We start from the raw sequence: 16062 nt of genomic DNA on the forward strand, positions 1-16062 counted from the left end.
ATATTATTTTTTATTCTTTTTTTTGTAACCTATTTACTTACTGTGTATGATTATACATTGCATTATTATTTGCTTTACTATATAATATAATATTCTTTTTTCCTATATTTATTTATTTATTTTATTTAATATGCATGATTATTTGCTTAGTTGCATTATGATAATTATTTAGCTATATAATGTTTTATATTTTATTTTAATTTTTATATTATTTTGTTTACTTATTTAATTATCTATGCATTATTATTTGCTCAGTTGAACTATTATATTTATTCAATTTACTTGTTTTAGTTTGCCAGAGGCAAACATCATTAGCTGATTTTGATGCAGTGGTTAGCTGTTATTTTAATACATAATGAACAAAATGAATAGCAAAAAATATTATATAAAAATACAATATATTATATATTATTTATAAATAACTTCCATTCCCTACATCTCATGATAGCATTACCATGAAACAATACTCAAATTTCTACCAAACTGTTTTCACCCACTCCTATTTCCAGTGTAGACGGACAAATTATAACGTGAGATATTTTGTTTAAATGGTGTGTGGTGATAGTCTGAGTCAAGCATATTTCAGGGATAACATTTTGTGTTTTGCTTGAAATAATAGGGCATGCAAAGAGGATGTGATTCACACAGAGTTGCTATGTTATTTTCTTCCCTCTTCTCCCCCCAATCTCATCTCTCTTCTTCTATCTTCCCATCCCACAATGCTTTGGGAGTAATGGCCTTTCCAGACCTTCTCTAAACAGCTTGTGTTTACGGTGAACGACCTTCTCTTACCATATTACCAGCTGTGGCCCTGGATCTGTGTTTTGTCTGTCCGTAGGGAATATCCTCCTCTGCCCATCAAACGCCCCTTCTCAATCGAAGCCACTTCCTTCGCATCACATCCCGGCCACTTCTCTACTTGATGTCCAATGTAACATTTGGGCCCTTTGCTCTGCATTTAATATCAATGATATTTAGAAGAAACCATTGAGGCATTACAGAGACCTCACTGGTGTTTTTGACGGCGTGCTCGCACAAATACGCACTGGAGCCAGGTCCGGCCCATGGCATAGAAGGTATCCAAGGCCACAAAATGACTGGGGGCTATGGTTTTATGGTGCTGTTAGATGGTGCTAAGCACCCTCAAACGAAAGCAAGAGCACACTATATTGTTATAATACTATAACAATATCATATTGGAGAAATTTATTTACAAATGCTCCAGTGCATATTTGTGTTTGCGTTCTGCAGAGTGTCAGGTTTCTATTTACAATGTGTTTTTGTAGTGTTGAGCAGTGTAGCCAATCAGACATGTCTGTTGATTTCTTGAACGCGATGGCCAATCAGAGGTGTTAGAGGTGCTAGACATAATCCACGCTCAAAATGATTTTTTGTTTTGCATTCTGTATAACAAAGTGTAGTCACAATGTAAATAAAAGATTCATTATGCGGTGTAGACAGCTTCATTGATTAAAACCAGCTTTGTGAGATCGCAATGAAGTGAGTCTGAGTGACAGCTTTTTAGTGGTTTTAGATGGAGCGCATTTTGCACTTTTTTGATCCAATTAAAATAGTTTTAGCCTACTTTAGATTACACTGTTACAATAACAATCAATGAAAAATGTAATAGTTGACAATATGTTATGTTGGACTCATTTAAACACTGCCTGCATCGTGACGTACATGATTATAAATTGCCATAACACGTTATTTATGCATGACAGCCCAGTTAAAGGTATTCTTTTTGCCATTAGGACCTGTATGTACCTATATGCTTTGGAAAAAAATGTGACTCTTCATGGCAGACATTGATGTTTGTGTACAATTCTGAACCTCTTGTCTTTACCATAGACTGTAAAAAAGATGACGCACCTTCACTTTCTTCCATTGTAGAAAAGTGAAGCAGCCGATATGGCGCTGACATCTTGTGCTGATTTGGGACCCGAGTAATTAAAGAAATTAAATTATATAAATTAAAGTTGAAGCTCCAATCTCCTCCCTAGAAAAGTTGGTGCATCATTGACTACTTTACTCAGAGAAGCTGTCAATCTCAGCTGTCAATCATGACATCAAATAATTAACTAAAACCAAACTTATTTAAAAAACGGACACTTGAACTTGCATCAGCGTGATTAAAAACTACCTAAAATGACGACAATCTTTGTAAAAAAAATTATATGAAGTGTAATTTGATTGTTTAGTTTGCCTCACGTCACTCCTAAGTGTCTTTAAAATAAACCATGGCTAGGACTGTAGTCTAAAGCATTCATGAACTGCAGTCATTTAAGTTTGTCATTTTCCAGTGTATGCTCAAAAATAGGGATGACCGGTAAGTATGGGATGATTTTAGACTCAAAATGATTAATAAATATACATACACTTATCCATGAATTTGATAAATGTTGCAGACATGTTTTACTATCCACAAACAAATGCCTTTTAACTTGTGTGTGCAAAATACAGAATTACTTGAATGTGCAGCAATTTGTACAAATAGAGACATAGTTGTGAATACAAAACTTAGATTTTGTACTAATATATGTCAGAATTTGTGCCTGCAACGAGTACTGGTGCGTTCACACCGGAGGCGAATGACGCGAATAAATCGTGCTATTCGCGCGAAGTTGGACGCTTGAACATTTTGAGTTTCCTCGCTTCATTCGCACATGAAATTCGCTTCATTCACGCGTGACATTAACTTCACAATAGACGCAAATTCACATCATGGGAGGGGTTTCTGCCAGGCGGTTCGTCTCGTTGAGAAATGACTGACATGGGCTGTGTTTACACGTCTTTTTTGTCTACTGTTAATGTGTGACAAAGGTAGTTTTAAGACTTTTTCAGGCGATAATGTAGTTGTTTAAAGCTCAAATCTGTGGTTTATTTATAAAAAGAGTGCCTATTTGAACATTTTATCTGCCTTTTTTTGGAGTTGTGAGCTCCAGCGGCGCTCGTTTACCCCGGCGAGAGCAGCCTTTCCTCGGCTAGTCCCTGCCAAATCATTTAAGCTGAGGGCAAAGTGAAGTTTCATTACTTTTTTATTTTTAGGCTGTTTAACCTTGTTACCGTCGTAGCCTACTAGCACTGACTTTGAATGTTTGACTGAATTGGTTGCTTTATTTCATGTATAGCTTATTAGATCTTTTACTTATACTATTTGATCATACATAAACTTGCATTTAATAAAAACAGACTGGGTTGTGTTTCATGTCATTTAATGTTATCACAGTGATAATCATATTGCCTGAACCAGATATTAATATACAGATTTTCTCCTCATTGTTGTCACTACTAGAGCAAGCTCCTGATTGGTTAACGTGGCGCGAATATCCACCAAAGTTCAGATTTTTCAACTCGTGTCTTTGCATTGACTTAACATGTCAATCACTCGCACGAATCGCGTAATTCACGTCCGGTGTGAACGCACCATAAGATGTGCATTTGTGGATCCGGTGACGCGCATGCATTTGATTGACTCGTTTGTGAATCGATCCTATTTGATTCATTTGGATTTTGAGACTTTAATTTCGCCGGTTTGGCCTTGCACGATCCACACACACAGCTGTCTAAGAAAACCTGCTGCCACTAGATGGCAGTATTCTGCCAAAACAGACAACGGCACCATGAGCGTTATTCTGCCTAAGTGCCTAAAAGACGCTTTATGTGTCCTCGTTATTAAGACGAAAACGCTTAACAGTAGGCTAACATTAAAAAGGTATTAATAACGTATAGGCTACTTTGTATAGGCAAGCAGATTCAGGTTATGAACACAACATTGTTCATCACAACATTTTTCTCCCATAGAAAACCATTATAAAATGCTTAATATACAGCGCATGTTCAATAAAGTGTATTGTTTGTGGATAGTAAAACATGTCTGCAACATTTATCAAGTTCATGGATTAGTGTGTGTGCATTTATCAATCATTTTGAGTCTAAAATCATCCCATAGTTAAGAGTCTAGTTTATTGCACTTTTTTTGTCGATTTGTATTTTGTTTAATTCTGTGTGATTCTTTTTATCCAGATTTAATATCACCATTTTTTTTACTTCATACTTAACGCTGAGCACTATTCATATTACTATGGAGGGCGGTGCAATCTAAAATCTCGCCTAGGGCACCAACAGAGCCTGGACCGGCCCTGACTTGAGCATTCAGCAGGTATCGACTTGGTATCATCGTTAATTTGAACAACACTACCAGTTACAATTTGAAAGTTCAAATTTATAGACATTTGAAGAACCTATTATTGAGAGTGTGTTGACAGTCTGGATGGTTGAGCTCCAAAAAAAAAAATCAATAATTAGGTGCTTTGAAAGGATTTTTTTGACAGGTACCGTTTTAAAAAACAATTAGGCGGGTATAAAGAATTCTTAAGCTCTAACACAAAGAACCATTTTACCATGAAACAGTTATTCAGGACGATGTGGTTCTAAATAGAGCTGTTATTATGTGTGAGGAACCTTTAAAGAACCATTAAAGTGTAGCTCACATAATGCTTTCATTCATGGTCATCACACCTTTTCAGCTGATCTGCAGGGAGAAGCTGTCAACGGTGAGCATTTTTAGCATTCCCACTGTTTTTATAAGGGCAAAGGAAAACTGGCAAGATCGACATCTCGCTCCAACAAGGTCTGGGGGTGCTGGAAAGCCACGAATAAAAGAGTAAGAGAAAACCTCTCTCGTGGTCAGGCCCCGCTGGTCTCCCTCATTGTGAGTGTGAGGAAACTGCAGAATCACGGTAAACTGTGATCTGAAGGTCAGTCGCTCTTCCTGCCTTTCTAATGCACCGCTTCAATGGAGCACGCTGAATAACACTTTCCACTGGCCAAACAATGATTTTGACACCAGAAAGCTCTGTAAACTAAGACAGGAAGGAGTTCTTTTCAGCAGACTCAGGATTATGGATCAGGTTTGAGCATGCATATACTGCGTGACTGAGGCAGTAATCTCTTAAAGCATATGATTGGAATTTTTGGGGCCTCACCCTTTGTCCACTTTCCATAACTGATTATTTCAGGCAGTCGGGCACTTTTAACCTTTCTGAAGTTCCCTCCTGCAAATGAAAGCTAAACTTCCCATATGAAGAACAATGCAATATTTACTATGAACGTGTGTCTGAGTCTCTGTGGCACAGATTTATGTGCTAGACCAGTGGTTCTCAACCTTTTTTCAGTGATGTACCCCCTGTGAAATATTTTTTCAGCCAAGTACCCCCTAACCAGCGCAAACCAATTTTGGTTGGAAAAAAAAGACTTAAAACAGAGCACTGTGCCATCAGTGTCTGATTTATTAAACTTTGGAACAGATAAACACATACAAAATTCAAACATTTGAAAAAAATAAACTATTTCGAACATTTTAAATGATAATAATCCATAACTAAATTTATTGCAAATATTTCTCATCACTAAAATGTAGTGATTCAAACTAATGTGAAAACAGTGACCATATTTCTGGAATGGAGACCGGGGACATTCCCTATTTGAGTGGTCAAAATATCACTCAAATCTCATTTGTTATTATATTTTAATTAAAAAAACAGGGACAATACATTTTTGAATGTTTTTGTTGTTGTTTTGGAGTCCTATTATATTAGTATATTATTATTAACATTAATAAGTATTATGATTTATTTTGATTATTAGGATTTTTGGTCTGGATTTAATACAATACAAAAACACAAAAAACAAACAAACAATGAAAACCGTTATTTTGGTAAGCTAACCATTGTAAATAAGCAGTTCAAAACAATATTGTAACATGACTTAACAAAAACACATTACAAAAATAAATATGACAGGTTGGGTCAAACCATCCTGGTATGGGGGAGACTCTGGGTTTTTAGGATAATAAAATTGAATAGCCTACTATAATATATAATTATACTTATATTTTCCTGAAATATTTATTAAAGAATTATTTTTAAAGGATTTTTGCATGGATGCTACTTTTTAAATATATGTAGGCTATATTTTAATTTATTTCACAGATTTATGTGCTAGACAACTCTATACAGTCCCTCCGCGATCGCCGAATACAATGCAAAATCAATAAAATGTTGCGAACCTGCATAATTCTAGCCTGGTCTTACTAGACTCGCGTACATTTCATTTGTATAGAACGCTTGTCAATGGAGAGTGACCAGACTCTAACTTCCTTAAAGGCGGGTACTCTGTTGAAGTTTAAAACTATTGGATAGAGCCACTCTGGATCTGCCATAACCAAACGCTAACGTTTGGTCATGACGTATGTCATCTCGAACTAGCGTTCTCTGTTCGCTGATTGGACCGGTTAAAATTTGACCTGAGAAAACCAGAGAATATACCGCAATCCCAGACGGAGTACTGAAGGAAAATGAAAATTGAGCGGAAGTATGTTGGAGGGCGAAGCCAGGCTAGCATAATTCGCCATTTCACTGCAAAATAAGGCCTCATAAAAAAACAAATCATAATTATCCAATTGAATTCCCTAATTTAATAAAAGTTTTAATGCATTATTTTCACAAGGATGAAAGACTATAATATAGACTATAAATACAATATATCTCAAATTTGATATCACCCAGCCCAGAAACTTGTGTTATGGAAAAGCTATTATAGTCATAACAATATGACTTTCTGAAGCTGCTAAACTAATTGTAATGTGAAAAGCGCATAACAAATAAATTTGAGCTGACTTGAAAGCAGTAAATTAATATCAAGCAATTAAATACTCACCCTTATGTTGTACCAAATCTTCATGACTTTCTTTCCTCCATGGACTTTTATTAGGAATATCCAGGCATATGCAGTTTTTTTGCCTATATTGCAAGTCTCCATAAGTCATATGCTAGCTTTGCATGAGTAACAGACTGAAGTTTTAAAGGGAAAGTTTACCTAAAATGCCATTTCTGTCATCATTGACACCCTCATGATGTTCCAAACCTGAATACTTTTGTCTTCTATTTGTATTTGTTTGGTTGTTGTTGTTTTTTTAACAATAAAATACAATAGGGTCTAATGTTCTCAAAAATATATTTTGTGGTGCACAGAAGAAAGAAAGTTTCATACAGGTTTGGAACGACATGAAGGTGAGTGACAAAGTTACATTTTTGGGTGAACTACCCCTTTAAAGGATAAGTTCACTTCAAAATTCTTGCTGCTTTTTTACTCACCCCCATCTCATCCAAGATTTCTTCAGTGGAAAAAAAAATTGTTTTTTGAGGAAAACATTCCAGGATTTTTCTCTACATCATAGACTTCCATTGCAACCAAAATGTTGAAGGGTCATATCAATGCAGTTTCAAAGGGCTTCTTTATTCACCAATTCACTGAGCCCTTACATCACTACTAGTCATTTAAAGTTTTCTAAAAAACATAATTTCATTAATAACATTTAACATTAACATAAATTATAATGTTAAATGCGATCTCAAAAAGAATACAACTTTTTCATACAGTTCATTATAATGTTGTGATGCCTAAATTCACTTGCTGCCTTGAAAGCAATTGATTTTAGTTTTTACCGTTTTATTTAAAACTAGCATTTCAATATCCGGCATTTATCAGTTTTCAGCCATAACATGAAAATAATTATTGACTCATGATTATCTGCTAGAATTTTAATATTGGTAACTAAAATGTAAAAAATTATATATTCATAATATCAATTTTACTATTTGAATATACATACTGTATGGCGTCAGTGATGAAACATGGGCACAAATGAGATTTCAGAACTTTATACCGTAATTTTCAGTGAATAACGACCTACAGTACATTTCAGTTCATTACATAAAGCTATTGTATGACTTCAGAAGACCTGAAATGTAGCGCACCAGTTGAATACAGTTATGGTACTTTCGAGGTGTTTTTTTTAATCAACTTCAGCTCAAGCAATAGTGTGAGTTATGGATGACAAATGACAGTTCTGTTTGCCTGATCAAACTGACTGACCGAGTGAGTGTTTAGGAAAACATTTTATTTTATGTTTTTATTTATCATTAGCATGTTTAGTGATGCTTGTGGTGCAGAAAAGACACACTTTACCTTTAAAGGTGCCATAGAGCAGCCATTCCCAAACTGTGGTCCGCGGACCACTAGTGGTCCGTGAGGGTACTGCAGGTGGTCCGTGGAAAGGCAAAATACTTTTTTTTTTTACCTTCATTTTACCAGGAAATTCCCATAAAAATAAAAAGTAAAAAGAATATGTAGACCTATATTGATATAAAATTTAAATTAAATTGTCATGTTATTGTGTGATTACTAAAATAGGCTAGTGGCGCTCGGCCGTGACGTTCAAGTTCAGTGCCTCACTTTTTGAGGACTTGTAAACTTTAAATAATAACTCTAATAATTCCCTAAATTTGCCAAAGGTTTTGAAATGTTGACTATATCCAAGTGTTCTTATTACTGTATAGATTTCACACTCCATTGCAAAATAAGCCCGTTGTTTAAATGAACCCGATTATGCACTTGAGTAAATAAATAAAATAAATATGTGGCAGCCGTTGTATACAGTAAACTTTCTTTTAACAAGCCTGTTGTACTGATGTGATGACCAGTTATAGTTTTAGTGCTAGTAAGCCTATTTAGAGGTGCGGATTAATTCAGGTAGGTCTGTGTGTAGACATAATTTTATTATGTGTATTATGAGGTGGTCCGCGAAATTTCTTGATTACAACTAGTGGTCCACACACACAAAAAGTTTGAAAACCCCTGCCATAGAGTGCATTGAAACAATATTTTAAATTGTTCTCTGATATCTACATAAAAGGTATGTGGCTTAGGTAAGGGCAAAAATACTCCAGATACGGTTTTACATGTCAATTTACAACCCTAGGATTTGTACCTAGAATGAAATGGTCTGTTTTTGCCTTATTCGGAAGGGTCATGAATAATAATGTTGAGCTCTGCTCTGATTGGCTGTTTCACAGCAAGGCTCATTTCAGTAGCTCACACAAGTGCAGTTATTCAGCAAACACAATAAAACGCAAACAGCACAAGCTGAATGACACTTTAAGCAGAAAATCTCAAATGGAGATTGCTGAAATGCAGTTTACTTGCTTATTGGTGTTTTCAGATCATACACACACACACTAAAACAATGGATAGAATACGTGTTCTTTTAACCCTCTGGGGTACTTTGGGTAAAAAATGACTTGGTATATGAACACCCCAAAAAATTGGGGACATTTGAAAAGTTTAAGTGGTCGTAAAAAAAATAGTCACACTCAGGACCTTTGGGTCAAACATGACGGCCATAGGAAATTAATGAGAGTTTTTTTTGTGCATTCAATCTACAAATTAGCCAGGATGCAGAAAAAAAGGACTCAACAGTGAAGAGGTGAATCTCTAAATCATCAAGAGTGCAAAACACACAAAATTCACACACACAAAAACACAATTAGCTTTTGGAATGGCACGCGCATGGGTGTGTTTTTGTGTGTATAAGTGTGTGTGTGTGTGTGTGAGTTTTTTTTGTCTGTTTTACTCTCTTGATGTTTTAGAGATTCACCCCTTCACTGATAAGTCCTTTTTGTCTGCATCCTGGCTGATTTGTAGATTGTATGCACAAAAAAACTCTGTATTTTCATATTTTTGCCAATTTCCCATTCATTTCCTATGGGGGTCATTTTTGACCCGAAGGTCCTGAGTGTGACTATTTTGTTTTACGACCACTTAGACTTTTCAAATCCTGTCCCCAATTTTTTTGGGTGTCATATACCAAGTACCAATAAAGTCACCAAGTTTCGGACCATTCCGATGAAGCTACGATTTTTAAATGTTTTTAATTAAACGCTTCAGGTCAATGACCCTAAGCACCCCAGGGGGTTAACAGAAAAGCTCTGATTGGGGGATTTAAAATACTGAAATCTGGCAACTGCAAGCACGAACGCTCCTCTTCCCCCACCACCCCCGACAACAAAACCAAAGAGTGCTTTCTGTTCAAGTTTCTCGTCTTTTTTCGTCAACAATATTGCATGTTTATATAGTCGACAATAATCGTTTAAGGACGTTTGTGTCTTCTCGTCTTGCCTTAGCCATGGAAAAGTCCCACGTTAATACTGCCTGGCCTTGAACATGGGCTGGTAGGCTATATGCACATTTGGAGAGGCTTAAATATTAATGAGGTTTTTCAGTGGTCTTTTTCAAGCACAAGATTTACATATATGAAGGAGAAAACAACTCATATTAACTCTTATTATTCAACTATGCCCAGGTAAATACAGTTTTCTATTCTATGGCACCTTTAAACCTGAGATTAGTGACTCTCCTTTAGGTTTTGATTGGTTTGCAACAGCTTTTCTCCATCGCATAACCACAATTGTGCTTGTGAAAGCCCATTTGGAGCCGAGAACTGACAGCTGGGCCAACGCAAAATTGTTTGGAATATTGTGCCAGTTTATCTCATTAAGTGAAATCTGGAGATTTAGCCAAACAATCTGCTTCTTCCTACGCTTCAGTCTGGTTTGGCGTCACTGCTGGCTTCTGTTTGTGAACGAGTCTCATGATAAAGAGCTGAATCTGGTAGACAGACGACCACATGAATCACAGCTGTGTTGGGGGAAGATTTTGGGTTCTCATTATTACGCCATTTGTGATTCTGTCAGGAGTGACTCTCTTCATCTGGACACTTCGTGAACTCCCAGCACCTGATGAAATGCACAGAGTTTTCCACCTGAAATTCCCAAACTTGCTTCACTCGCATTTGAGAGACAAAGGGCCATGAACACATTACAGGAATCTTGCAAAAGCATGTTTGTGATGTCATGAAAGGATTTGAAATGATTCAGATGGTCTAATAAAGGGCTTTTTTATTAGATCTTCATTGCATCAGAATTCCCAGAAAAGGTCACGTGGTTTCTCCGCAGTACAAGCAACCAATGCTTAATCAATCATTTCCATTCAGCCACCGATTGAATCAGCTGTTATCGGCTCGTTGCCCAGAGCGTGTTGAAGCTGATGTGGTGTCTTGAGGGATCACATAATTAGGTCCATCTCTCAAGGAAAAGCCCAGATAATAACAAGATCACAGGCGATGGAAAAGAGCAGTGTTGTTTTTCTTCTCGCAGGTTTAATTGAACCTCTGGGCCCTGACATGCCTGAGCAAGAATGTGAGCGAATACTTCTGTATTATGCTGCTGCTCTTTTGTTGTTGCACAAGTCATCTCTGAGTCTGTGTTAAACAGATGAAAGGTGCGTTGCATTAGACTTTAAATATGAAACCAGTGATCGACTGATATGTATTTTGTGTAATAGCTGATGCTGTTACTGGTATCGGATATCTGGAGAACAGAGTGTCTGACTTTATATAAACTTATGAAAGTTTACAAATCGTTGAATTCAGGTGTTCAATCACTTCCATGGCCACAGGTGTATAAAATCAAGCACTAGGCATGGAGACGCTTCTACAAACATTTGTGAGGGAATGGGTCACTCTCAGGAGCTCCGTGAACTCAAGCGTGGGACTGTGATTGGTTGCCGCCTGTGCAAAAAGTCCATTCATGAAATTTGCTCACTACTTAATATTCCACGGTCAACTGTTAGTGGTGTTATAACAAAGTGGAAGCAATTGGGAACAACAGCAACTTAGCCATGAAGTGGTAGGCCACATAAAATCACAGAGCGGGGTCAGTGCATGCTGAAGGTCAGAGTGCGCTTAAGTCGCCAACTTTCTGCAATAACTACAGACCTCCAAACTTCATGTGGCCTTCAGATTAGCTCAAGAACAGTGTGTAGAGCTTCATGGAATGGGTTTCCATGGCCGAGCAGCTGATCCAAGCCTTACATCACCAAGTGCAATGCAAAGCGTGGGATGCAGTGGGGTAAAGCGTGCCGCCACTGGAGCAGAGACGTGTTCTCTGGAGTGACCAATCCCGCTTCTCTGTCTGGCAATCCCATGGACGAGTCTGGATTTGGCAGTTCCCAGGAGAACAGTACTTGCCTGATTGCATTGTGTCAAGTGTAAAGTTTGGTGGAGGGGGGATTATGGTGTGGTGTTGTTTTTCAGGGTTTGGGCTTGGCCCCTTAGTTCCAGTGAAAGGAACTCTTAATGCTTCGGCACACCAAGACATTTTGGACAATTTCATGCTCCCAACTTTGTGGGAACAATTTGGGGACGGCCCCTTCCTGTCCCAACATGACTGCGCACCAGTGCACAAAGCATCGGTCCATAAAGACATGGATGAGCGAGTTTGGTGTGGAGGAACTTGACTGGCCTGCCCAGAGTCCTGTCCTCAACCCGATAGAACACCTTTGGGATGAGTTAGAGCGGAGACTGAGAGCCAGGCCTTCTCATCCAACATCAGTGCCTGACCTCACAAATGCGCTTCTAGAAGAATGGTCAAAAATTCCCATAAACACACTCCTAAACCATGTGGAAAGCCTTCCCAGAAGAGCTGAAGCTGTTAGAGCTGCAAAGGGTGGGCCAACTCCATATTAAACCCTACGGATTAAGAATGGGATGCCATTAAAGTTCATGTGCATGTAAAGGCAGACGTCCCAAAACTTTTGGCGAAAGTATATAATTTATTTGATATATAAATATAACACATTTTCTTAAATATATACATGCATGTGTGTGTGTGTTTATATATACTGAACATAATAAGTATACACAGTACACGCTCATATATTAAGTAAACAGTAACTTTTATTTTGGATGCGATTAATTGCAATTAATCAATTTGACAATTCATATATGATCAATAGGGTTTTATTTCACAGAGCTTCTCTTTTTAATTTTAATTCAAAAATAACTTAATGACAATAATGAATTTGAAATGTTAAGTAAAAGATATATTCCACTTTCCTACTGCATTGCAAATTGTGCAGCTTTATTATTTATTTACTCTGTATTTTTGCTCTGTGCTAAAAGATGTTTACATTGTATTTTAGCTTCATGAATTTGTAGGTCAAACTTGAAATTTGGAAATTTTAATGGACGCCTGCTTGCATTGCTTGTACGTTTGCACACATAGAAAATGCTTTAGCAGTTCGTTTGATGGATAGGAATGAGTAAGGTCCGTTTTTGAGGGTGTGGAAAGAGCCGGATCATGCTGAAATTATATAAAAATGTAGGAAACTGGGACCCGCCTTTCAATGAATGCTTACATCTGCAGCAAATGTTCTTTCTTTAACTTTTTTCTCACGACTCCCTCTCCGTCCTTCCATTGACAGTGCACTAGTGCGCATGCTTGCATTGTGGTTTGATAACAGTAAAGCAAACATAGCAGAAAGCGATAAGACTTGATTGCATTAGCATAATGTTGTTTCATCAGTCTCTGAATGACCAATGCCATTCTGTTACCCACCAGCCTTTGAGTTCACAGAGTGGAGACACAAAGCTGATTACACATCTTTGGCCATGATCAGCTGCTCTGCTTCACTTTAACACACACACTTTCATAGCTTGACAGGCCTATGGGGAGGCTAATGTCATAAAGGGGCGTGGCCTTTAGGTAGGCCTGCCACTTTTGGGCAGAAACTTTCTCCAGTCGTGTCTTACTCGTTCACTGACTGACTGTGTGGATCAATGGGACATGTGAGGTGACTAAAAAAGAGGAATTTCACACCACAGCGCAGGAGGTAAGAAACAATGGTGTCAGAATCTTGGTTTAATGAATGACTGTCATTGTCTTTTACCTGTAGGTCAGGTAACTCTAACGCTGAGGCTTTTGCTGTTCTTGTTCATGCATGTTCGTGTCACGCAGCGCACAACGTGTTAGTTTATTCTACCTTGTTTACACTAAGTTGTGAAACCAGTCACACGACCGTACGTTATGCGTTTGTTTTGATCTTACCTGGAAAATAAGTAACTGGACTTGTACAGGCCTATACATTGAGTGTTGTTGGGTTGAAAAGTTTGTCTGAAGTTTATGAAGTAAAGTGCTAAAGTTAAACTGCATTGTTCCTAAAATATCCCGGATGGAGTCCGCTGTGAAGCAGGAAGATGTCTTTTGGATATTGTTCAGCTCTTTCAACACAAATCCACCTTTCCCCAATGGACCAATGCTGGCAGCAGCCCGCCACAATGCCCGAGTAGGACGCAAGGAAACCCCCGCTCGTTTGTCCCAGATTCACTCGGGAAGCATGCATGCTTTTGAAACATTCTCCCAACAATCTCCCAACAATCTCAGACCAGTTAGCCTGATCCTTCGCATAATGAAATTCCACTGAGCTCCGCATCTGTCGCTCCTCGCCCAGCAGCTGCAATAATGCAGAATGCGTGGAATCCGAGCAGCCCGCGTGTGGGTTCCCCCTGAACTTCTTCTACATGTTGTGGTTTCCCAGTATGATGTGTATTAATGATTTCAGGTGACCCCAGATAGCCGCACTCTCCCTGAGCGCTTTAATAATGCAAGTGGTCTTTGCTGAGTAAGTATTGTAAACATTAATTAGGCTACTGTAGCTGGCTCGCAGCCGCCCACAGGACCACACAGCCTTTAATAAAGTTGTTGGAAATGGGCGGCAGACACTTAATGCCTGGTTAGCTGATAATATTAACACACGACTCGTTGCATAATTCTGAATGGTAGGAAGTCATAGACCTATGAAAGTAAAATAGTTTTTGTGTTCTCTCTCTCTCTCACTTATCTTGATGAGTGATTAAAGGACTACTGTAAAAGTGATGTAATTAATGCTAATCTCAGGTTTGAATGGGTGTTAAAGGGATAGTTCGCCCAAAAATGAAAATTGTCATAATTTACTCACGCTCACGAAGTTGTTCCAAACCTGTATGAGTTTCTTTGTTCTGCTGAACACAGAAGAAGATATTTAGAATAATGTTTGTAACCAAGCAGAGAGAGCAACCATTGACTACCATAGTATGTATTTCCCTAGTCAATAGTTGCTCTATCTACTTGATTACAAACATTCTTCAAAATATCTTCATTTGTGTTCAGCAGAACAAAGAAACGCATACAGGTTTGGAACAACTTGAGGGTGAGTAAATGATGACAGAATTTTCATTTTTGGGTGAACTATCCCTTTAAGTGAATTAGGGGTTAGTTTATTTTTTAATGTATTAATTAGGCTGTAATGATTTAATCAAAATTACAGTAAAATCTGTAATGTTGTGAAATATTACAAATTTAAATAAATTTTTTCTATGTAAATATGTTAAAATGATATTCATTCCTGTCATCAAAGCTGAATTTTCAGCATCATTACTCCAGTTTTCAGTGTCACATGATCCTTCAGAAACCAAACTATATTTATTTTTAAAGGGGAGGTGAAACACTCAGTTTCAGTCAATCTTGAGTACCTATAGAGTAGTATTGCATCCTTCATATCTCCGAAAAGTCTTTAGTTTTGTTATATTTATAAAAGAAAGATACGCTGTACAGAGTCTTTCCGAAAAAAAAAACAGAGTGGATGGAGGCGTATCGTGTGGGCGGATCTAAAACGTCACGAGTGCGCGCAGCTATTGTGTTGAGAACGTCTGAAAGCTGTGACATCCTTAAACGTGGAAAAAAACTTTATCCTAAATAAATCATGGAGATCAATCAGATTTAGCCATACATACATGATCCAGAATCAGATCTAGGGGATGAATTGAACAGGAGAAGCAGCAACGACGACTACAGTAGGACGTCTCAATGGTATGTACTGTAACTGTAACTTATATACTTGCTTAGCGGCTTGAGTTTTACAACATTTGTGTGCGTTTACTCATGGTTTATGAGGATATAATTTGGTTTTATGGACTATTATATGTGATTAAATGTTAGCAGTAGTAAGCGTAACGGTTTTGCACGTCAGACTAGAGTGTGTTTACATAGAAAAACAATGGAATAGTTGCGCATTTGAATGAACGAGTCGATAGCGAACAACACACAGACATTTGAAGCAGTTTTACTCACCGCCTGCTTCCAAAACAAGAGTCACGACTGTGAACCTTAATCGCTGGGACCGCTCCATCTTTCAGCATTAGACGAGCTACAAATCCGGCGTCGAACTGGGCTTTGCTTATAAAACAATCGTTGCCGAAATGCTGGGAACAAACAAAACACTTGTACAACTCCGTTGCTGCTCCAGAAAAACAAACTCCATCCAGTGTCCCATCAACGCTGGGTT

The 16062-nt window shown here is 37.8% G+C and overlaps 1 protein-coding gene across 4 annotated transcripts in view; it reads left to right on the forward strand.

The window, feature by feature from the left end:
- The window catches only part of cobll1b (cordon-bleu WH2 repeat protein-like 1b), an 89308-nt gene that overhangs the window by 19314 nt on the left and 53932 nt on the right, over positions 1-16062 (forward strand). For 2 of the 4 annotated variants that reach the window (XM_079821417.1, XM_079821418.1), the window contains exon 1: positions 13435-13572. The exons of the other annotated variants lie outside the window; for them this stretch is intronic. The gene's annotated coding sequence lies outside the window, so the exon portion shown is untranslated. Of the gene's footprint in view, positions 1-13434; positions 13573-16062 lie in introns of those variants that run through there. 4 annotated transcript variants of the gene reach the window in all.

The sequence above is a fragment of the Gobio gobio genome, assembly GCF_949357685.1.
Source record: "Gobio gobio genome assembly, chromosome: 7".
NCBI classification, from domain to species: domain Eukaryota; kingdom Metazoa; phylum Chordata; class Actinopteri; order Cypriniformes; family Gobionidae; genus Gobio; species Gobio gobio.